This window comes from Procambarus clarkii, chromosome 58, assembly GCF_040958095.1.
Source record: "Procambarus clarkii isolate CNS0578487 chromosome 58, FALCON_Pclarkii_2.0, whole genome shotgun sequence".
In the NCBI taxonomy this organism is placed as follows: domain Eukaryota; kingdom Metazoa; phylum Arthropoda; class Malacostraca; order Decapoda; family Cambaridae; genus Procambarus; species Procambarus clarkii.
This window is the reverse complement of record NC_091207.1, coordinates 31,464,933-31,488,694: the sequence shown is the minus strand read 5'-3', so window position 1 is coordinate 31,488,694 and position 23,762 is coordinate 31,464,933. Positions and strand designations below refer to the sequence as shown.

Here is a 23,762-nt window from a genome sequence, read left to right as displayed (position 1 = left end):
AGACTCTGGAGAGGGCGTCTGCTATGATGTTGACAGAACCTTTGATGTAGAAGATCTCCAGGTTGAAATTCTGCAGATATAAAGCCCATCATAAAAGTCGTTGATTGTTGAATTGGGCTTGCTGCAAGAAGCGTAGGGGATTGTGGTCCGAGTAGATGGTGGTAGACCGAGCACCTTGCAAGTATGATTCAAAGTGCTGCAAGTTCAGGACGATGGAGAGTAGCTCCTTTTCGATAATGCTGTAATTCTTCTGGTGTGGTTTTAACTTGTAGCTGTAGTAGCTAACAGGTAGAACATCCTCGCCTCTTTGTTGCATCAGGACACCTCCGATGCCGGTACCACTGGCGTCGACATTTATTTATTTATTTATTTATTTATGCATATACAAGAATGTACATAAGGAATGTGAGGATACAAATATGGTAATTACAGTCTTGTAAAGCCACTAGCACGTGCAGCGTTTCGGGCAGGTCCTTAATCTAAGAAAATTTTAAGGAGGTAAATACTTGCAAAGTTTATAGACATGGAGGATGAAAGGCTTCGTGATATCTGGCGAGGCGAGATATAGGATTAGAACAGAGCAGGAATTTAAGTTGTTCAAAAGCAATGGTTTGCTGAATGGTCCAATGATACCGTTGCTTGGGGCTGGTTAAAGTGATCAATGGTGTCGCCACCGTACTAAAATTCTTCACAAACCTACGGTAGTAGGAGGCAAGACCAAGGAAGCGCAGGAGCTGCTTCCTGGTGGTAGGCTGTGGGTAATGCTGGATGGCTTGAGTGTGTATGTTTAATGGAGCTAGGCTGCCACTCCCTATCTCATGACCAAGATAACGCACTTTACCTTTAGCAAAGGTGGACTTGCCCAAGTTGATGGTGAGGCCGGCTGTCAGGAGCTTGGCAAACAATCGTTGCAGCTGGAGCAGATGTTCGCTCCAGGTGTTGGTTGCCACAACGATATCATCCAAGTACGCGTAGGTGTTATCTAAGCCCTGGATGACGCGGTTGACAGCTCGCTGGAAGGTGGCTGGGGCATTATACATAGTCCAAATGGAAGGCGTTCGTATCTGTAAAGGCCAAAAGGAGTGGTAAAGGCAGATATTTCCTTAGCTCGCTCCGTCAAACACACTTGGTAGTATCCTTTTAGTAAGTCTAACTTTGATAGATACCGAACATTACCAATGGCGTAAAGGATGTCATCTATTCTAGGTAATGGATAAGCATCCTTGATAGTCACAAGATTCAATTTCCGGTAATCGGTACACAACCTCACTTTACCTTGCGGTTTCGGCACCAAGATGCAGGGTGAGGCCCAAGGGGACTCGCAAGGGGTGGCCAGCCCATGATCCAGGAGGTACTGTACCTCAGCACGCATAACTTCCTTTTTGCTCGGGCTGATTCTGTAGAAAAGTTGACGAATCGGCCGGGTGTCAGGGAGTAGCTGGATGTCGTGCTGAACCACATTACACTCCTGTGGATCATCGCTGAACAACTTCTGATGTTCCTTGAAGATTCTGATGAGAGGAGCACTATTACTGTCCTGCAAATAGGTATGAAGATCATTAAGGATTTCCGAGTTGGAAGGCACTGACTCAGTGTTAGTGCTTTCGGGAGGAGAAGCAGGGAAGGTCTCACTGTGGAGGTATAGACCTTTAAAGGTGGATAACGATACCAACACAGTAGGGGGAGTACCTTGATACTGCTTCAGGAGGTTGACGTGGCACAACTGGGTCTTCCGACGCCTATCTGGAGTCTCAAGAACGTAGTTGTGATTGTTTCTGCACTCCTTGATGCGGTAAGATCCTGAAAACTTGTTTTGCAATGGAGAACCTGGGATAGAAAAATATGCCAACACGAAGTCTCCTGGTTTAAATTTCCTTAGTTTGCTGCGTTGGTCAAAATGAGTCTTCATCCTCTCCTGAGCTTTCAATAGATTGTCATTAGCAAATTTACGTACTCTCTCTAGAATGTGTTTTAAGTTTTGAAGAAACTGGGGGCACATTCTGAGGGTCACCGAAGGTGGCATTACGTAGAGTCTTTGAAAGCTTTGAGAGGAGTACGGCACTTACGTCCGTAGAGCATCTCATAAGGAGATACTCCTAGAGACTCATTGGGGAACCTTCTGAAAATGCACATAATGAGGTCAAGTTGTTTATCCTAGTCCATCAAGGTTTCATTGCAAAATTTCTTTTAGGAGTGCTTTAATAGTCTGATGACTACGTTCAAGAGAACCCTGTGAAGTAGGTTGATAGGGGCTGGACAGTACCTGTGTGATGTTGAACTCCTCCAGTGTCTTCTTGAAGAGATCACTGGTGAAGTTGGTGCCACAGTCACTTTGAACCTCTCTTGGAAATCCATACTGGGTGAAGATCTTCATTAGTTGTTTCACCACAGTAGCAGCCGTAATGTTCTTTACTGGAACTGCTATGGGGAATCTGGTGGTAGGACACAGGATAGTTAGTATATAGGCGTTGCCAGAACTGGTCCGGGGTAAAGGACCAACACAGTCTATGATGAGTCTGTGGAAAGGTTCCGCAGGCACCTGGATAGGAGTCAGTGGAGCCTTGGGAATAGAGATGTAGGTTTACCTGCCATCTGACATGTATGACACTGTTGCACGTAACTTTTGACGTCCTTAACCATACCTGGCCAGTAGTAGTCTTGTCTGATTCCGTGGTAGGTTTTGTTAAAACCATAGTGAGAAAGAGCTCCGTGGGCCAGGTGTAGAATATCGGGCCGTACGCTGGTGGGAACCACTAGTTGTTCGACATTTGCCCAATTGTCGTCCTCCTTCAGCTTACTGGGTCTGTACCTGCGGTAGAGCAACTGATTCTCTAGGAAGAACCCAGGGATACTGTCAGGTTGAGTCTCAGCCTGGAAGAATAATGGTGTTAATGATAGATCTTCCCTCTGTAACTTACGGAACTCCAAACTAGTAAGATTCGGTGGTAGATTCTGAGGGTCTTGAGGGACATCGGTAGCAGTAGAGTCAACAAAAAGTTGATTTGCGTTACGTTACATTGTGTTACAGAGGGCTAACAACTTGCAGACCGTAATATTTATATGCTATGAGATGTAATGGAGATATTGTGTTTGGCTAAATGGGGTTCACATTTCAATAATGATATTCGGACAACAGCCAGAAAGTTGATCTCCGTGTTACTTAATGAAAATATAATGCGATGCAAGCGTGTGCTAATATTTTATTTGTGTTTAGAATGTAAGGGCTATAGGAGATTGTCTAGACTTGCATACATTTTCAAATGCTATTTATGTAGGCAGTAGAAAGTCTGTTTTCCCATTATGCTACATTGACTGTGTTACAAGAACTGAAAATAGACATAGTCCAGAGTTATTTCACTATCGACTCATCCGGTCTTATTCTCATCGATTGGTGTTTACATTTGGATGATGGAGGTCTTAAGAGCCAAACCTTGAACTCGGGGATAATGAACAAGTCAATTTAATAATCGTATCAAGACTATGTTTTTCCACATTGTCTTATATATGTTTACTTTGCTTGGAATTTGTATGTGTGGAACATTGCACACTTAAGGGAGTGAGAATGAACGACGCGTTTGAGGTATAGCGAGGACTGACCGTGATGTGTATGTTTGTTTGTTTTACCACAGTGAATATGAAGCTACATTATGTTATGTCTAGCAGTTGTTGAATAAATGTTATGTTACGTTATGTGTTACAAGAACTAAACAAGCTTGTAGTAATATTTTATTGTGTTTGGATGGAATGGCTAAACATGGTTTACATTTCATTATTCAGACATCGGACAGAAAGTTGCTCGTTACTCTTAAAATGTTATTTGGGTAAAGAACGAAGTTACTATATTGATCACGTTACATTAATGATATTTGAGCAAAGAACGATGTCATCATGTTGGTCGTGTTACCTTACAAGGTTATAAGGGTGATTAAAGAATCATGGAAAACAACTCATAATAGTTTAAAAAATGACAAGATAAATATGTAAGCATGTACCAGTTAATGAATAAAACGTAATAAGAGAAAGATCATCAACAATTTTTTCACCTATTATGCTAACACCATATGACTGCATTATGCTGAGTGTTATGTCTGTCTGTTATTATGTTTACCAAGATAAATATGTGACTTATGTTATGTCAACCAGTTATTGAATAAAACGTAATAAGAGAAAGATCAACTATTTTTCACCTATTATGCTAACACCATATGACTGCATTATGCTGAGTGTTATGTCTGTCTGTCTGTCTGGTATTATGTTTTGTTTTACCAAGATAAATATGCGACTTATGTTATGTCTACCAGTTATTGAATAAAACGTAATAAGAGAAAGATCAACTATTTTTTCACCTATTATGCTAGCACTAGTCTCTGGGTTTTTTTCTGCTGGATCGAACGATCGCCAATGGTTGATGAGTGTTATGTCTATCTGTCAGTCTGTCAGTTATTATGTTTTGTTTTACCAAGATAAATATGCGACTTATGTTATGTCTACCAGTTATTGAATAAAACGTAATAAGAGAAAGATCACCTATTATGTCAACACTAGTCTCTGTTTTTTCTGCTGGATCGAACGATCGCTAATGGTTGATGTTGAGTGAAAACTCGCGCAATGGAAAGACACAAGGTCTGATCCTAACGAGACGAGACGGGACGGAATGAGTACCCACGCATACATTTTCAAATGTTATAAGAACTGAAAACAGACATAACCCAGAGCTATTTCACTATCGTCCTTTGTATGTGTGGAACATTGCACACCTAAGGGATAGAGAGGGCGAGAGAGAGAGAGAGAGATAGACAGAGAGACAGAGAGAGAGAGAGAAGGAGTCGCTGACCGTAGCTACATCTCCCCTTCCTTAACGAAACACTGTGGGTAATGGATACCCAACCACTTCCGCCGTGTCTGAGGAAGTAATGGCAGTCATTGCGTACCCTCCGAGAGGGGAAGATATAACCAAACTACTTGGAAAGACTCTTCAGTTACCCTCTAACCAGTGGCCAGTACGCACACCCCTCCGTGGACATTGAAAAACGCTTAAGGGTAATGGTTCACATCCGTCCAACTCTGTCACCTATACACTTCCATACATTGTTACATAAAACAATCCTTCGCCTCATCTCATTCACAACTTAAGAGTGACTGCTCTCTCTTTCTATTCCTCCTTCTCCTCCAAACTTCATACCATGTATAACTATTATCCTCATGGAGCATCTCCAAACACAACTGCTTAACTTGAAGAAAATAGACTTGAAAAAACGATTAAGGCAAATGGACCACATCCATCCTGCTGGACTCTACTCTCTCATCCTCTTCCACTTACAGCTTCCTGTAGGGGAAGCTAATGGTTTGTCAAAACCGCAAATGACTCCTGAGCAGTCTCACGCCGAGGGGAAGCTCCCCTCACCCTTCTATCCCTCCCTCCCTCCCTCACCCCTCCCCCCACCCCAAACAACATAACAGTCTATGTTGGGAACCCCTCTCACGCAGCCTCTACATAGCTTACTTACATCAAAAACTATGATCTACACACAGGATTAAGTCTACACCAAACACACATACATATTCATTTACTCTTTCCACATATCCCACTCTTATCCTTGTATTTCTTACTCTACCACATAACCCACATACTCTCCTACACCCCCAACAACATGACCTCCCATCTTTCCTGACCACATACCTTAACACCGGACGCTCACACGCGCCCGACACGCGCCAAACTTCCGGGAAAATTCCCCCCAAACCCTTTGCGACTACGACGACGCGCTGCGACTACTACGACGCGCGCCACCTGCCCACCTGGCACCCAACAACATGATCTCTCATCTTTCCTGACCACATACCTTAACACCGGACGCTCACACACGCCCGACACGCGCAAAACTTCCGGGAAAATTCCCTCCAAATCCTATGCGACTATGACGACGCGCGCCACCTGGCACCCAACAACATGACCTCCCATCTTTCCTGACCACATACCCTAACACCGGACGCTCACACGCATCCGACACGCGCCAAACTTCCGGGAAAATTCCCCCCAAACCCTTTGCGACTACGACGACGCGCTGTGACTACGATGACGCGAGCCACCTGCCCACCTGGCACTCAAGAGTGCCACCTGGGCAGGTGGCGCGCGTCGTCGTAGTCGCACTCTACTAATATCCCCTTTGTTATGTCCATTCATCCACTTGTAAACCTCTATCATATCACCCCTAACTCTTCGCTTTCCAGTGAATGCAATTTAAGCTTTGTTAATCTTTCTTCATATAAAAGATTTCTATTTTTGGGAATTAACTTAGTCATCCTACTCTAGACACGTTCAAGTGAATTTATATCCATTCTATAATATGGCGACCAAAACTGAACTGCATAATGTAAATGGGGCCTAACCAGAGCAAGATATAGCTGAAGAACCACACCAGGTGTCTTGTTACTAACACTTCGATTAATAAATCCCAGTGTCCTATTTGCCTTATTACGAGCATTCATGCATTGATCCTTTTGTTTTAAATTCTTACTAATCATAACTCCCAGATCCCTTTCACAATCCGACTTCGCAATCTCAACACCATCTAGCTCGTATCTTGTAACTATCATCATTACCTACTCTCAAAACTTTACATTTATCAGCATTAAACTGCATCTATCAATCTTTTGACCATTTCAAAACCCTATTTAGATCAACTTGAAGTGATAGTGAGTCTTCTTCCATGTTAATTTCCCTACCTATTTTTGTATCATCTGCAAATTTGCAAATGTTGCTACTCAACATAAGAACACAAGAACACAAGAACAAAGGCAACTGCAGAAGGCCCACCGGCCCATACGAGGAAGCTCCTACCTACAACCACCCAATTAATTTGCCAGTTCCTTTACGACTTGGGACTTAAATCCATTTACACTTTGGGCTTCTGAGTCTTTTAGTTTGTCAATGCTCTTCCTGATTGTGTCGCGTGTAATTGGTATTTCTCTTAATTCATTCTCCTTACCTCCGACAAACATTTGTGTTGGTGATGGGATGTCATTCAAGCTTTCTAGTGTGAACACTGATGTTAGGTATTCATTGAGAGTGTTTGCCGCCCTTTTATCATACAACTTAAAATTATTAGTCTCATCTTTTATGGGTCCTACGGAGTCAGTTCTTTGTTTGGGTTTTACTTCGTATATATTTGCCCGAAACGCTATGCGTATTAGTGGCTATAGGTATTGTATTTTAAATTTTAAAATTTTGCCCCGAGGAGCGAGTTTATTGGCAGTACTTAGCTGTATCATTAGCAAGGTAATTAACTATAGTTTGCTGTGCTCCGTCCTTTAACAAATCCATTGACCCCTCCCCTAACCTGCCTATTTTGTGCAATAGTCGGTTTAGGATGATCCTTTCAAGCATCTTCCAAGTGCATTACATGAGACTGATAGGTCTGTAATTGCCAGGGTCATTGGGTTTCGGTATTGGGACCATTATTGCATGTTTCCATTGTGTGGGCAACACTCCACATAGGAATGACTTGTTAAACAGGTGTAGTGGATTGCCAGACACTTCACACAGTGCATCGAGTATGTCGTAGGTGACGCCATCTTCACCAGATGCTGTACTTTTACCCTTTTCATAGCCCCCTTTACTTCCTTGGCTGTAATTGGTTCCGCATACTCGTCATCACTAGATTGTGCTCTTTTTATCCTAATCCTTCTGTCATTATGTCGGAGGAGCTGTTCCCTGCTTACTTCTGCAGGGAGGGAGGAGGATGATGCTGCATCACTCCACTTGTGAATTAGTTCTTCAGCCTTACCCTGGGGGTCGTTGTGAGCCGCAGGCCAGGCTCTGCTCCCCTTAGCTACCTTAATTTTTGCCCACACTTGTCTTGCAGACGTTTCTCTTCCAATAGAGCTAGTGAACTCTAGTCATTGTCTTTCCCTTTGTAATTCATCTGCAATGTATGTACCTTTACCTGAATAAAAATCTAATATTAATCTATATGCTTAGATATATGCAAATGAGAGAGTAATAGAGCGAAACCTTTAAAATACTGAACAATTTGGAGGATATTGATTCATACAATTTCTTCAAAAGGTCAGATGTAACACGAACAAGGAGCAAAGGTTTTAAGCTCAACAAGCCACAGTGTAGGAGTGACAACAAATGCTTTTTAACCCATACGATTATGATCATGGCAATAAGGTTTCTAAAACAGTAGGCATTCTTCCAAAGTCAGACACTGTACTATGTTCCTCGCCCTAACCTAGTCACTCAGTATTATTCACTCATTTATCTATGTCTTGTCTATGTCTTAAAGGTTACAAGTCAATACAATTGGTGCTTAAAATGTTAAGGATCTCTTGTGAAACACGGGTATTAATAAAAAAAATTATTATGTAAAATAAATAAAAAAGGCCCAAGGGCCATGAAGTAACAAGAATGCAAGGCTGGCACAAGCTGGCGTAAGTAGAGAAGACGGAAGATTCTTCATATTAAAAGACCCTGCTTCTCCAAGATGGCAGTCACACCCTGCTTGCCCTGTACAATCACCATATGGAGAAGGACTGTTTACTGTGAAGGGAAGTCCACAAATGCAATGCCAGCATGAGTCAGTCTTGAAGGGTAAACGATGATGGCACCCTCACAGTAACACAAAAGCCGAGCAAGCCCAGTGAGGAAGACCTGTTGATGGGAAAGGAGGAGAATCTTTAGTCACAACAAAATCCACATAGAAACAAAGGAGAGAAAAAAAATAAAGTGGATGTCTTCTTTTTGTATAAACATAATAAATATTGCCATTTGGCTATGTATTTATATGATATATAATAGAATACAGCATAAAACAAAATAAGAGGGGTGGTAGGGGAAGAAAAGATTAGTGTTCAGTGAGAATCCACAAGGTCTTCTCTGAATACTCTTTATTTTCTTCAGGGCTGTGGGTCCCTACAATTGCACCAGAGGTGGTACACACCCCTATTATTATTTAAACAGGTGAGTTAAAATAGGTGAGTACACATACGTTGTCAGCAAACTTAGCCTTCAAACACACACACACACACATGGTATCAGCAAGCTTAGCCTCCAAACACACACACACACATGGTATCAGCAAGCTTAGCCTCCAAACACACACACACACATGGTATCAACAAACTTAGCCTCCAAACACACACACACACATAGTATCAGCAAGCTTAGCCTCCAAACACACACACACACATGGTATCAGCAAGCTTAGCCTCCAAATACACACATGGTATCAGCAAGCTTAGCCTCTAAACACTGTGACGATAATCTCCTTCAAGAGAGATTGAGCCTGCTCTTTTCTCCGAACTACGTCTCAGAAACAACTAATATAGAAGATATATCCAACAATTACAGCAACAAGTTTTGCCCAGAGAGCAAAAATGTATCCATCACCGGCACACCTGCTCGCCTCCGCCACTCAAATCAGCAAACTACTTGTCCATCGCCTGCTTCTCGCTGATTGGCTGGTGCCCGTCGCACCTGCTCCACCACCCGCCACACAAGCTGATGTCTGGGCCACCGTGACCTCGGCAAGACAGAATATATCGCACTCTCCACAAGTTAACACGTCTCAGTGGTAGACTAAGCCTTGGCTTACGTGTACTAAGGGAGGTGGCAGCTTGAAGCCAATATCTCTGCATCATTATTTCCTTTGCTATAATTTACTTTGTTATTACTCACTTGTCTTAACGTAACTTTTCATTTGCCAGTGATTATTCTTATTATTTTGTTTGATTGATTTATGTTACAATTTTTTTGTCCAATTTTATTCATGTTTTGCTTTTCTAACGTAATTAAAATTTCATTGTTAAATTTACTTGTGTTTTGTGTGTCTTCCCATTACCTTACCACAGTCGAAAGTTCCAGCTTTTTTCTTTTTTTTCTTTTGTGTGACGAGGCCATACCCCGAGCTTTTGAAACAGCCGAACACCAACGCGTTACCGTCACAACACACACACACACACAAACGGTATCAGCAAGCTTAGCCTCCAAACACACACACACACACACACACACATGGTATCAGCAAGCTTAGCCTCCAAACACACACACACATGGTATCAGCAAGCTTAGCCTCCAAACACACACACACACACACACACACACACACATGGTATCAGCAAGCTTAGCCTCCAAACACACACACACATGGTATCAGCAAGCTTAGCCTCCAAACACACACACACACATGGTATCAGCAAGTTTAGCCTCCAAACAAACACACACATGGTATCAGCAAGCTTAGCCTCCAAACACACACACACATGGTATCAGCAAGCTTAGCCTCCAAATACACACACACACACACACACACAGGGAGGGGCCTCGTAGCCTGGTGGATAGCGCGCAGGACTCGTAATTCTGTGGCGCGGGTTCGATTCCCGCACGAGGCAGAAACAAATGGGCAAAGTTTCTTTCACCCTAAGTGCCCCTGTTACCTAGCAGTAAATAGGTACCTGGGAGTTAGTCAGCTGTCACGGGCTGCTTCCTGGGGTGTGTGTGTGTGTGGTGTGGAGAAAAAAAAGAAAAAAAAAAAGAAAAAAAAGAAAAGTAGTTAGTAAACAGTTGATTGACAGTTGAGAGGCGGGCCGAAAGAGCAAAGCTCAACCCCCGCAAAAACACAACTAGTAAACACAACTAGTAAACACACACACACATGGTATCAGCAAGCTTAGCCTCCAAACACACACACTCATGGTATCAGCAAGCTTAGCCTCCAAACACACACACACACGGTATCAGCAAGCTTAGCCTCCAAACACACACACACACATGGTATCGGCAAGCTTAGCCTCTAAATACACACACACAAATGGTATCAGCAAGCTTAGCCTCCAAACACACACACACACACACGGTATCAGCAAGCTTAGCCTCGAAACACACACGCACACACATGGTATCAGCAAGCTTAGCCTCCAAACACACACACACACACACACACATGGTATCAGCAAGCTTAGCCTCCAAACACACACACATGGTATCAGTAAGCTTAGCCTCCAAACACACACACACACACACACATGGTATCAGCAAGCTTAGCCTCCAAACACACACACAGAGAAAATGGGGACATTGAAACAGTTGATAAACTTGATTTCAAGAGAGAGAGAGGTCACTATGGGGAACTTCAAAATTTTTTTAATAAGTAATTAGGCAGACTTGTTGCTAGACAGGGAAGTAAATTAAATGTATGCCAAATTTTGCAAAATATACAATGAAGGCACACAAACATTCATAGCAAAACAGAGATGCAGGGCCAGAAAACAGGATTGGTTCAACAGAAATTGAGAGAGGGCCACAGACCAAAAGACACAAAAATGGAATGAAAGACATTGAAAAACTACAAGCAGATGTCAACAAAGTTTTCGATTGGGCAGCAGAAAATAACATGATGTTTAACAGTGATAAATTTCAGGTATGGCAAAAATGAGGATCTGAAACATAATACAGGGTACAAAACACAATCGAATCTTCCCATAGTAGAAAAACAGCATGTCAAGGATTTGGGAATAATGATGTCCGACGATCTAATGTTTAGGGAGCATAACCAAGCAAATATTGCGTCGGCCAGAAAAATGATCGGATGGATTATGAGAACTTTCAAATCCAGGGATCCCATCACAATGGTTGTACTCTTCAAGTCACTTATGTTGACCCGTCTCGAGTACTGCTCAGTATTCACTTCCCCCTTCAGAGCAGGAGAGATTGCTGAAATAGAGGGAATACAGAGAACATATACGGCACGCATAGACGAGATAAAACACCTAAATTATTGGGATCGTCTCAAAGCTCTCCAAATGTACTCTCAAGAAAGGAGACGAGAGATACCAAATAATATACACATGGAAGATACTGGAGGGCCAGGTCCCAAATCTACACCGTAAAATAACAACGTACTGGAGTGAACGATATGGAAAAAAATGCAAGATTGAACCAGTGAAGAGCAGAGGTGCCACAGGCACAATCAGAGAGCACTGTATAAACATCAGAGGTCCGCGGTTGTTCAACGTCCTCCCAGCGACTATAAGAAATATTGCCGGAACAACCGTGGACATCTTCAGGAGAAAACTGGACTGTTTTCTAAGAGAAGTTCCGGAGCAGCCGGGATGTGGTGGGTATGTGGGCCTGCGGGCCGCTCCAAGCAACAGCCTGGTGGACCAAACTCTCACAAGTCGAGCCTGGCCTCGGGCCGGGCTTGGGGAGTAGAAGAGCAGAACCCCATCAAGCAGGTATCAATATAGAAAGAAGCCAAATCCGCAATCATACCAGCGATACAAAGATGCGATAAACAACTATACAGCAGAAAGGGAAGAGGCAGAAAGAAATTTTTAAAAAGGGATAATGGATAAATGTAAAACAGAACTGGGCCTATTCTACAAATTCATAAACAACAAATTGCAGGTAAAGGATAATATCCAGAGGTTGAAAATAGGAAACAGATTCACAGAAAATGATAATGCAATGTGTGAAACATTAAACCAAAAGTTCCAAAGTGTGTTTATACAAAATGAAATCTTAAGAGAACCAGACACAATAAGAATTTCTGAGAACATCATAGAGCGTATAGAGGTGTCTAGAGATGAAGTGGAAAATATGCTAAAGGAGCTAAGTAAGAACAAAGCAGTTGGTCCAGATGGAGTTTCACCATGGGTTCTGAGAGAATGTGCATCTGAGCTCAGCCTTCCACTTCACCTGATCTTTCAGGCATCCCTGTGTACAGGAGTCATAGCAAACATGTGGAAAAAGGCTAACATAGTTCCAATCTACAAAAGTGGCAACAGGGAAGACCCCACCTCTCTCAGTTATAGACCTGAATCATTGACAAGTGTAACCGTGAAAAGATTGAAAAAAAAAAATAATAAAAACTAAATGGGTAGAACACCTGGAGAGAAATTATATAATATCACACAGACAGTATTGTTTTTGATCTGGAAGATCCTGTGTATCGAATTTACTCAGTTTCTATGATTGAGCCACAGAGATTTTAAAGGAAAAAGGTAGTTGGGTTGACTGCATCTATTTAGACATAAAAAAGGCTTTCGACAGAGTTCCACATAAGAGGTTGTTCTGGAAACTAGAAAATTTTGGATGGGTGACAGGTAAGCTTCTAACATGGATGAAAAATTTTCTGACTGATAGAAAAATGAGGGCAGTAATCAGAGGCAATCGGACTGGAGAAGTGTCACAAGTGGAGTACCACAGTACATGCACCAGAAATGTTCATTGTCTACATAAATGATCTACTAGTTGGAATACAGAATTATATAAACATGTTTGCTGATGATGCTAAGATAATGGGATGGATAAGAAATTTAGATGATTGTCATGCCCTTCAAGAAGACCTGGACAAAATAAGTATATGGAGCACCACTTGGCAAATGAAATTTAATGTGAATAAATGCCATGTTATGGAATGTGGAATAGAACATAGAACCCACACAACCTACAAATTATGTGAGAAATCTTTATATAATTCTGATAAAAGAAAGAGGTCTAGGGTTGATTCTAGATAGAAAACTATCACTTGAGGCCCACATAAAGAACGTTGTGTGAGGAGCCTATGCCACGCTTTCTAACTTCAGAATTTCGTTTAAATACATGGATGGCGAAATACTAAAGAAATTGTTCACGAGTTTTGTTCGGCCAAGGCTAGAATATGCAGCGGTTGTGTGGTACCCATATCTTAAGAAGCACATCAACAAACTGGAAAAGGTGCAAAGACATGCTACTAAGTGGCTCCCAGAACTAAAGGGCAAGAGAGGTCAGAGGCATTAAATATGCCAAAACTAGAAGACAACAAAAAGAGGTGATAAAATCACTATGTGCAAAATAGTAACAGGAATTGATAAAATCGATAGGGAAGATTTCCCGAGACCTGGAACTTCAAGAACAAAAGGTCATAGATTTAAACTAACTAAACAAAGATGCCAAAGAAATATACAAAAATTTCCTTTCGCATACAGAGTGGTACACGGTTGGAACAAGTTAAGTGAGAAGGTGGTGGCGGCCAAGACCGTCAGTAGTTTCAAAGCATTATGTGACAAAGAGTGCTGGGTAGACGGGACACCACGAGCGTAGCTCTAATCCTGTAACTACACTTAGGTAATTACATATGGTGTCAGCAAGCTTACCGTCGAAACACACACAAACAGCCTGCCTATTATTCAAGGCCTTCTCTGAGTACTCTCTATTTTCTTCTCTGAGGCTATGGGTTCCTAATCTTGCACCAGAGGTGGTACAACTTTTAAGTTTTTAACTACTGCACTGAGCACCTGATTTTGGCAAAGACTTCTTAGTGCAATTGTCAAGGACATAGTTCTGGTATTTTTTTGTTTATAAATATTCAGGTATAGTTAATGTCAAAATGTTTAAAAACTCAACAATTTATATTTCAAAACAAAAAAAGTAATGAAAACATTACAAAACTTTAAAATATAGCCTAATTAATTAATTAATAAAATAGCACAACTCTCAGAATGTCTAAAGGTTCTTTGAGCAATGAAGAAGTTAATTTTATATATATAATATTATATATATAATATATATTTACCTGTGACTTCTGCTTAGCAAAAATTTGATCTCTGTGAAAATTGTTCTCGTCATTGCTAGGAGATATTTTAAGACCATGATTTGCTGTGGATGGCACTGTAGTCTTCAAGTCATCAATCTAAAAATAGAGGTAATCTTTTAAAATGTAAATTTTGTATAAAAAAAATGCAAAAAACAAATTGCAAGAATAATATGAAGTTATTATACAATTTTTTTTTAACATCATATATTTAAATATTTGTGAGACATTATTAAGAAATGTATGCAGTACAGATTCTCTAAGACCTGATATGTATCTGCTTATGTTCCACCACATTACATTCAGGGCTGAAGAGAAAACACAGCCAGTAAGGTAATGATCACTTAGGATGGACTGGGATGCTACATGTAGGTTGGGGCTAAGCTGCGTGAGGCTATGATGCCCAGCCTGCCTTGTCTAGGCTGGGCTGGGCTAGGCAACACTAGGAAGGAGTTAACAAATCTCTGGAGTGCCTTACTTTTCCTGATATCCTTAAAAAAGCAAGAATGATGCCATTTTATAAAGGAGGTGAGACAGCAGAAATAAACAATTAAAGAAAAATATCAAATCTACTTATACTTTCAAAAATATTTGATTTTTTTTTTTACAAACATCTCTTCCTACTTTGTAAAATTCAACATGAATACAAACACACACACACATCCCTAGGAAGCAGCCCATAGCAGCTGTCTAACTCCCAGGTACTTATTTACTGTTAGGTGAACCAGATATAGAGAATAACCACAAAATGCTATCTTTATAAGAACTATCTTGTAAAGCCACTAGTACACGCAGCATTTCAGGCAGGATATATAATATATATATATATATATATATATATATATATATATATATATATATATATATATATATATATATATATATATATATATATATGCGAACAAGCCTGAATGGTCCCCAGGACAATATGCAACTGAAAACTCACACCCCAGAAGTGACTCGAACCCATACTCCCAGAAGCAACGCAACTGGTATGTACAAGACGCCTTAATCCACTTGACCATCACGACCGGACATAATGAGGTGATAGCCGAGGCTATTTGAACCATTTATTATTTTTTATTTTTTAAAAATAAATTTTATATATATATATATATATATATATATATATATATATATATATATATATATATATATATATATATATATATATATATATATATATATATATATATATATATATATATATATATATATATATATATATATATATATATGACAATGTCAGACCACGGAGGAAAATGAAACAGGAATTTCCTTAAGTACTTTCGTATATTAAATACATCTTCAGAAGGATTCCTTCTGAAGATGTATTTAATATACGAAAGTACTTAAGGAAATTCCTGTTTCATTTTCCTCCGTTGTCTGACATTGTCACATTCTTAGTTAATCACGTGTTTATTTTCGTGATATACACACACTACACACACACACACATATATATATATATATATATATATATATATATATATATATATATATATATATATATATATATATATATATATATATATATATATATTAGTATATTTTGGTAGCAGTCTTTCCTGTAGACATATATTATTAAATATGACCGAAAAAGTAAGATTATTAATTCTAACACGAATTTTCTTAATCTTTCGTACATTTATTTTCACTGTAGGAGGTAATTCAAAAATCAATTCTCCAAAATTCATTTTTATTTCTAGTCTGACGCGACACGAGCGCGTTTCGTAAAACTTATTACATTTTCAAAGACTTTAGTTTACAAATACACAACTGAATAGAACTTAAACATCTCCGATTTTGTTTATATCTACATTTGAGTGAGGTGGATGGGGTGAGGTGGCATTAATAGGGTATTAATTTCATCAACACAAGACAGAACAAGAGGTGGCATTAATAGGGTATTAATTTCATCAACACAAGACAGAACACGAAACAATGGGTATTGAAATGGAAGTGATTGTGGAAAGCCTATTGGTCCATATTTCTTGATGCTTCTATATTGGAGCGGAGTCTTGAGGTGGGTAGAATATAGTTGTGCATTAATTGGCTGTTGGTTGCTGGTGTTGATTTCTTTATGTGTAGTGCCTCGCAAACGTCAAGCCGCCTGCTATCGCTGTATCTATCGATGATTTCTGTGTTGTTTACTAGGATTTCTCTGGCGATGGTTTGGTTGTTCAAGAGCCAGTTCCACTCAACTTCCTCAAGAAACTCTGACTCATCAACAAAGACTTCAAGCAGCAAGTTGGAAAAAATAGATGATGCTTTAGCCTTACCTGACGAACTAGACCAACCTTTCAATCTGAAAGAACTCAGAAGTGCTACAAAGAAAACTAAAAATACAGCTCCAGGCGAGGACAAAATCACTTACAACATGCTAGCCATGCTAGGAGAAAAGGGTGAAGAAGCCTTCTTGAATCTCATCAACAGAGTATGGGTGACAAGAACCCGACCACTCTCCTGGAACAGTGCAATTATAGTTCCCATTCCAAAACCTAAAGACCCAGGAAATCCAAGACCCGTCTCATTAACAAGCTGTCTGCCCAAAACTGCAGAAAGAATGGCCCTTAATCGAATTGAATGGAAAACCAATCCACTACACCAAAATATGTTTGCTTACAGAAAAGGTGTTGGAACCACAGAATGCCTTACATCCCTTCTGGATAAAATCAATGATAAACCTGGAATCCTTATTTTTCTAGACCTTGAAAAAGCCTTCGAGTTAGCCAGTGCTCCAGCTACACTGTGCTGCCTCGTGGATAAAGAAATCAAAGGACACGCTCTTGCTTTCGCCAAAGGAAGCCTGCTTAACCGAGAAGCTAAAGTCAAATTCCAAGGAAAAACATCGACCTCAAAGAGGCTGGAAAATGGAATTCCGCAGGAAGGAATACTAAGCCCCTTCCTCTTCAACTGTCTCATGGAACAATTCATGAAGCTCAAGCTACCAAAAGCCAAACTTCCTAACTATGCAGACGACTTTGTGGTCATCATCAATGGCAAAGGTGCAAGGAACCATGCACAAAAATGCCTAGATATTATCTGCAAGGAAGCGGAACGCATAGCAGTGAAAATAAACAGCAATAAAACAAAAGCAATGGCCGTTAAAATGAGAACTCAAGACATCAGACTGGCAATACAAGGACAAGAAATCGAGTGGGTTACCTCTTTTCAATACCTAGGAGTCATAATAGACAACCAGTTGAAATTCACTCAAGAAATTGAATATCTTCGGCAACGCTGTAAAGCCAGAAACTCAGCTTTGTGCTCTCTGACCAGTCTTAGAGAGGGTGCATCTCTACCAGTACTCAAAATGTACTACGTTCAAGCAGTTAGGTCACTCATCGACTATGCTGCCCCTGCTCTTACATCTCTCAGTGATAACCAATGGGAGAAACTGGAAGTGTCTCAAAATGATGCTCTGAGAACAATGCTGGGAGCACCTATATGGACGCGTAGAGAGAACCTTAGAATGGAAACAAATTTACCAGCATTAGAAAACAGGATGAAACAAAGGATAGCCACCATAATAGGAAAACTTACTGGAACAACCGCCAGGCTGTCAATCAAAGACAGCATACAGAGATCCTTTCAGAAAAACCTTTAGTATAGAACAAGCTCATGGATTGATAATGTGGTCAAGATTTTAGAGAAAATGCACATGAAATGGATCATTAAAAACAAAGGGGAAGATAGACCATATCAACACTTTCGACAGCCTCCTCCATGGGAAGAATCGAATCAAAAGATAATCATTGAAAGATTACCAGTTAAAAAATCAGCATGTGACCCGCAGAGGCTCAAGGAAGTAATAGAGCAACAAATGGAAACTATCTCTAGACCCACAACGACTCACATCTTCACAGACGGATCAGTTAATCAAGAAAAAGGTTCTGCTGGGGCAGCAATTTACACTACCAACCATGAAGCTTACTGGAGCATGAATAGTGGGTGCTCAACATTGCAAACAGAATTATATGCCCTGAAGGAGGCAATAAACTATACAATTGAGAATAATTTACATGATGTCATCATTCATACAGACTCTAAATCTTCGCTCCAGGCATTGTTATCCAGTCAGCACAGAGATAATATACAACTTCTCACAGAAATTCAACATATAGGAAAATATGCCCATAATCGAGGGCTGTCAATCACCCTAAATTGGATACCAAGTCACATTGGCATAGATGGTAATGAAAAGGCAGACTCACTAGCAAAAACTGCCACTGCTCTACCTGTTGTACAGGTTCAAATACCTCCAAGTTTCTCACAGATAAAGGAGCAAATCAAGAAGAAAATATTCTCTACTATCAAAAGTCGCCACAGAGCCAAAGTAGCGGAAGGAAGATCCACTGCGATATGGTACGAACAAGCCACTGGTTACTCCTCTTTCAAGCCTGGCAAAAAGATATCCAGAGACATTGCAGTAGCCATACACAGACTCAGACTTGGTTACAAGTGCTGCTGGGAGGTAATGAACCCAATAGTTAAAGAGTGTCACATCTGTGGAACAGAAGCAGAGGCGCCACTATTGCACTACTTACTGGAATGTGAAGCTACTGAACCCCTGCGCATCAAACTCAACATTAATCCAACGACAGCAGCTGCATTAGATGCACATTCCACCGCCACTACAATGATTAGAAAAGCTTTTGAGGAATGGGACTCATTAGTGAGCATTCTGCATCTACATCCACCACCAAGATAATGTTAATAAAACAAGATTAAAACCAGTGCACTAAAACAGAAGCGATAAATAAGCAGGGAAAAAGGAGAAGTCCTCTCCTCCATTTTAAACTTAGACCCAAATATCACAGGAAAAAGGTTATCATGTATAACCAAACTCAATTACGGGCTCACCATAGCCCGTGCTACATGGACACTTCGTCCTGAGTAGCTAAATCTTTAACAACAACAACAACAACAATTACAACATTTGACTACCTCCTAAACTGTCGTTGTCTCTCCACTGTCACTTCTTCGTTCCTGCTGTACGATTTTGCCTTCGTTCGGAGCTTCGATTACCCTGCTTATGAGTAGTGCGGCTTCGAATCTCTCACATGGCGCTTCATGGGACACAAAGAGGAACCATCATCGTGGAACCAATTGCCGCGTAACGTGGTGGAGGTGGGGTCCCTCGATTGTTTCAAGCGCGGGTTGGACAAGTATATGAGTGTGATTGGGTGGTTATAGATAGGAGCTGCCTCGTATGGGCCAATAGGCCTTCTGCAGTTACTTTTGTTCTTATGTTCTTATGGTAGTGTAAACTGCTGCCCCAGCAGAACCATTTTCTTGATCAACTGATCCGTCTGTGAAGATGTGAGTCGTTGTGGGTCTAGAGATAGTTTCCATTTGTTGCTCTATTACTTCCTTGAGCCTCTGCGGGTCACATGCTGATTTTTTAACTGGTAATCTTTCAATGATTATCTTTAGATTCGATTCTTCCATGGCTGTCGAAAGTGTTGATATGGGCTATCTTCCCCTTTGTTTTTAATGGTCCATTTCAGGTCCATTTTCTCTAAAATCTTGACCACATTATCCATCCGTGAGCCTGTTCTATACTAAAGGTTTTTCTGAAAGGAAAATGAGCCATGAGCCTGTTCTATACTAAAGGTTTTTCTGAAAGGATCTCTGTATGCTGTCTTTGATTGACAACCTGGCGGTTGTTCCAGTAAGTTTTCCTATTATGGTGGCTATCCTTTGTTTCATCCTGTTTTCTAATGCTGGTAAATTTGTTTCCATTCTAAGGTTCTCTCTACGCGTCCATATAGGTGCTCCCAGCATTGTTCTCAGAGCATCATTTTGAGACACTTCCAGTTTCTCCCATTGGTTATCACTGAGAGATGTAAGAGCAGGGGCAGCATAGTCGATGAGTGACCTAACTGCTTGAACGTAGTACATTTTGAGTACTGGTAGAGATGCACCCTCTCGAAGACTGGTCAGAGAGCACAAAGCTGAGTTTCTAGCTTTACAGCGTTGCCGAAGATATTAAATTTCTTGAGTGAATTTCAACTGGTTGCAAAGGAGATATTAATAGGGTATTAAAAGTATCAACACAAGACAGAACACGAAACAATGGGTATAAATGACATCGAAATAGGGAGTGAGCTAGGGAACAGTGATCACAAAGTAATCAGATTTAGCATAGAATGGAATAGACCTGTAGGAGAAAATTCTGTTAAAGTGCCAGATTTTCGAAAAGCTGATTTTAATAGCCTAAGAAATTTTTTGGGTCAAATAGATTGGAAAGTCTTGGGTATGGGGTGTGGGCCGGTCTTAGAGCGAGACATGAACCCAGCGATAGGTGAGGTAAAAGGGGATTTCGATGTGGATTTAATATATAACTTATTTAAGAATATTCTAAACAAAGCACAGGAACGTAGTATACCATACAAATTGAATAGATCGAATACTAAAGACCCAAAGTGGATAACAAATAATTTAAAGAACCTTATAGGTAAAAAGAGAGCTTGGTACAAAAGGATTAAGAATGGGGAAGTCAGGTTAGAACAGGAATTCATACAACTGATTAGAAATGTTAAAAAAGAGATTAGGAAAGCAAGAAGAAACTATGAAGTTCGCATAGCAGAGCAAGCAAAGTCAAATCCTAAAGTTTTTTTTTCAGTTATATCGAACTAAGACTAGGGAAAGGATAGGTCCATTAAAATCTGAGACAGGTCAAATAACGGATAATGACAAGGAGATGAGTAGTATTTTTAACAAATATTTTATATATGTATTTACTAAAGAAGAACTTAACAATATGCCTTCAGCCGAACAAGTCTATGTGGGTGGGGTTGAGGACAGGTTGACGAGTTTAGCAGTTACCAGGGAGGATGTTCTTAAATAAATAGTAAAACTCAAACCAAACAAATCCCCAGGGCCGGATGAAGTTTTTGCCAGGGTGCTGAAAGAATGCAAAGAGGAGCTTTCAGGGCCACTGTCTACCATATTTAATAAATCAATAGAGTCAGGCAGAGTGCCAGAGTCATGGAAGGTAGCTAATGTGGGACCAATTTTTAAGAAAGGAGATAGATCACTTGCATCAAACTATCGGCCAATTAGCCTAACGTCTACTGTGGGAAAGTTACATGAATCAATAATTGCAAATACAATTCGTCTCCATCTTGAAAAACATAAATTAATAAATGAGTCGCAACATGGTTTTACAAATGGCCGTTCATGTTTAACAAATTTGCTAACTTTTCATTCCAGCATAGTTGAGGCAGTTGATAGTGGTAAGGATTGTGATGTTGTATACCTTGACTTTAGCAAAGCTTTTGATACAGTGCCACATGAAAGACTAATTAAAAAGATAGAGTCTCATGGTATTGGGGGTGCTATATTAACTTGGATTAGGGCATGGCTATTCCAAAGGAAACAGAGAGTTAGTATAAATGGGGTTAAGTCAGAGTGGGATAATGTTGTTAGTGGAGTACCTCAGGGCTCTGTCCTGGGACCTCTGTTGTTTATAATACATATAAATGATTTAGATTCAGGTTTGAGTAGCAACATTTGCAAATTTGCCGATGATACGAAAATCGGTAGGGAAATTAATTCGGAGGAGGACTCACTATCACTTCAAGTTGATCTAGATAGGGTTTTGAAATGGTCAAAGGATTGGCAGATGCAGTTTAATGCTGATAAATGTAAAGTTCTGAGGTTAGGTAATGATGATAGAGTTACAAGATACGAGCTAGATGGTGTTGAGATTGCGAAAGGGATTTGGGAGTTATGATTAGTAAGAATTTAAAACAAAAGGATCAATGCATAAATGTTCGTAATAAGGCAAATCGGACACTTGGATTTATTAATCGCAGCGTTAGTAACAAGACACCTGGTGTGGTTCTCAAGCTATATCTTGCTCTAGTTAGGCCCCATTTAGATTATGCAGTTCAGTTTTGGTCGCCATATTATAGAATGGATATAAATTCACTTGAACGTGTCCAGCGTAGGATGCCTAAGTTTATTCCCCAAATTAGAAATCTTTCATATGAAGAGAGATTAACAAAGCTTAAGTTGCATTCACTGGAAAGGCGAAGAGTTAGGGGTGACATGATAGAGGTTTACAAGTGGGTGAATGTAAAGAGTTGTTGTTGCTTGACCGTGGTCGCTGGTGGATAATTACTGCCTTGCTACTCTGGTAAGTGTATATTTTTTCTCTATGTGACTTCGACATATATAACAAATTCAAATAAACCAATTGGAAAAAAAAATTACAATTGGTTTATTTGAAATTTTATTAATATATTCTATTTAGAACATAATATTTCTCTAAACTTTTTCTTCATCCTCCTGATTCTTGTCTTTATTTGTTTCAAAGTTTTCTGACATACAACATCGACAAGATTTTTTTCCGAGGCTTTCTTCGCTATCTCATCAACTGCCTCATTCAACAGTATTCCTACATGTGAAAGAATCCACATGAATCTTACTTTATACCCATTTTTGTCTAATGTCTTAAAATTCTCTATTGTGATCTACGTAGAATATTGTGATTTACACTCGATCACAATATTCGGGTATATTGGTCGTTTGCTATTTAAAGACTCCGACGCTCCACTACTGTCTATAAAGAAACAGGCATTTTTACCACATTTAGGACATACCTCCTAAACTGTCGTTGTCTCTCCACTGTCACTTCTTCGTTCCTGCTGTACGATTTTACCTTCCTTCGGAGCTTCGATTATCCTGCTTGTGAGTAGTGCCGGCTTGGAATCCCTCACATGGCGCTTCATGGGACACAAAGACGAACCATCATTGTGGATGTCTCTACAATTGCATCTAGATGGCAAGAATTTTTCTTCTTTTTCAGTTACGATTCTACGCTCGCGAGTCATACTTCTTACCTCAGTACCGACATCTCTGGCAAACTGGCATTTCTAAACGAGAACACTTCATGCACAGTGAGTGATTCTCAATATATTTTGCAACTTTCCTGTATTCAGGTCCTTACACAAAGAGTTTTGCTAAACCCTTTAACAAGGCAACAAACTGGTTTTGTTTTTCACTAGTACAATGTTCCTCTTCGGCTAAACAACTCTTTCATTGCAGAGATGAAATTTCGGATACAAGTATGTTGGATACTTAAAAACTATAACTTTTGTGTAATATATTCCTACTTCAGGGGTAACTAAAACAATGTTCTTAAACCCGCCAGTCGTTATTATATGATATTCT

The 23,762-nt window shown here is 40.1% G+C and overlaps 1 long non-coding RNA gene across 1 annotated transcript; it reads right to left on the bottom strand.

The window, feature by feature from the left end:
* Window positions 1-8,350: 8,350 nt before the first annotated feature.
* On the bottom strand, window positions 8,351-14,679 carry LOC138353491 (uncharacterized). The gene is made up of 2 exons (XR_011223176.1): window positions 14,559-14,679; window positions 8,351-8,656 (listed from the first exon to the last, which is right to left on the bottom strand). It is a non-coding gene; the product is annotated as an uncharacterized lncRNA (long non-coding RNA).
* Window positions 14,680-23,762: the final 9,083 nt, after the last annotated feature.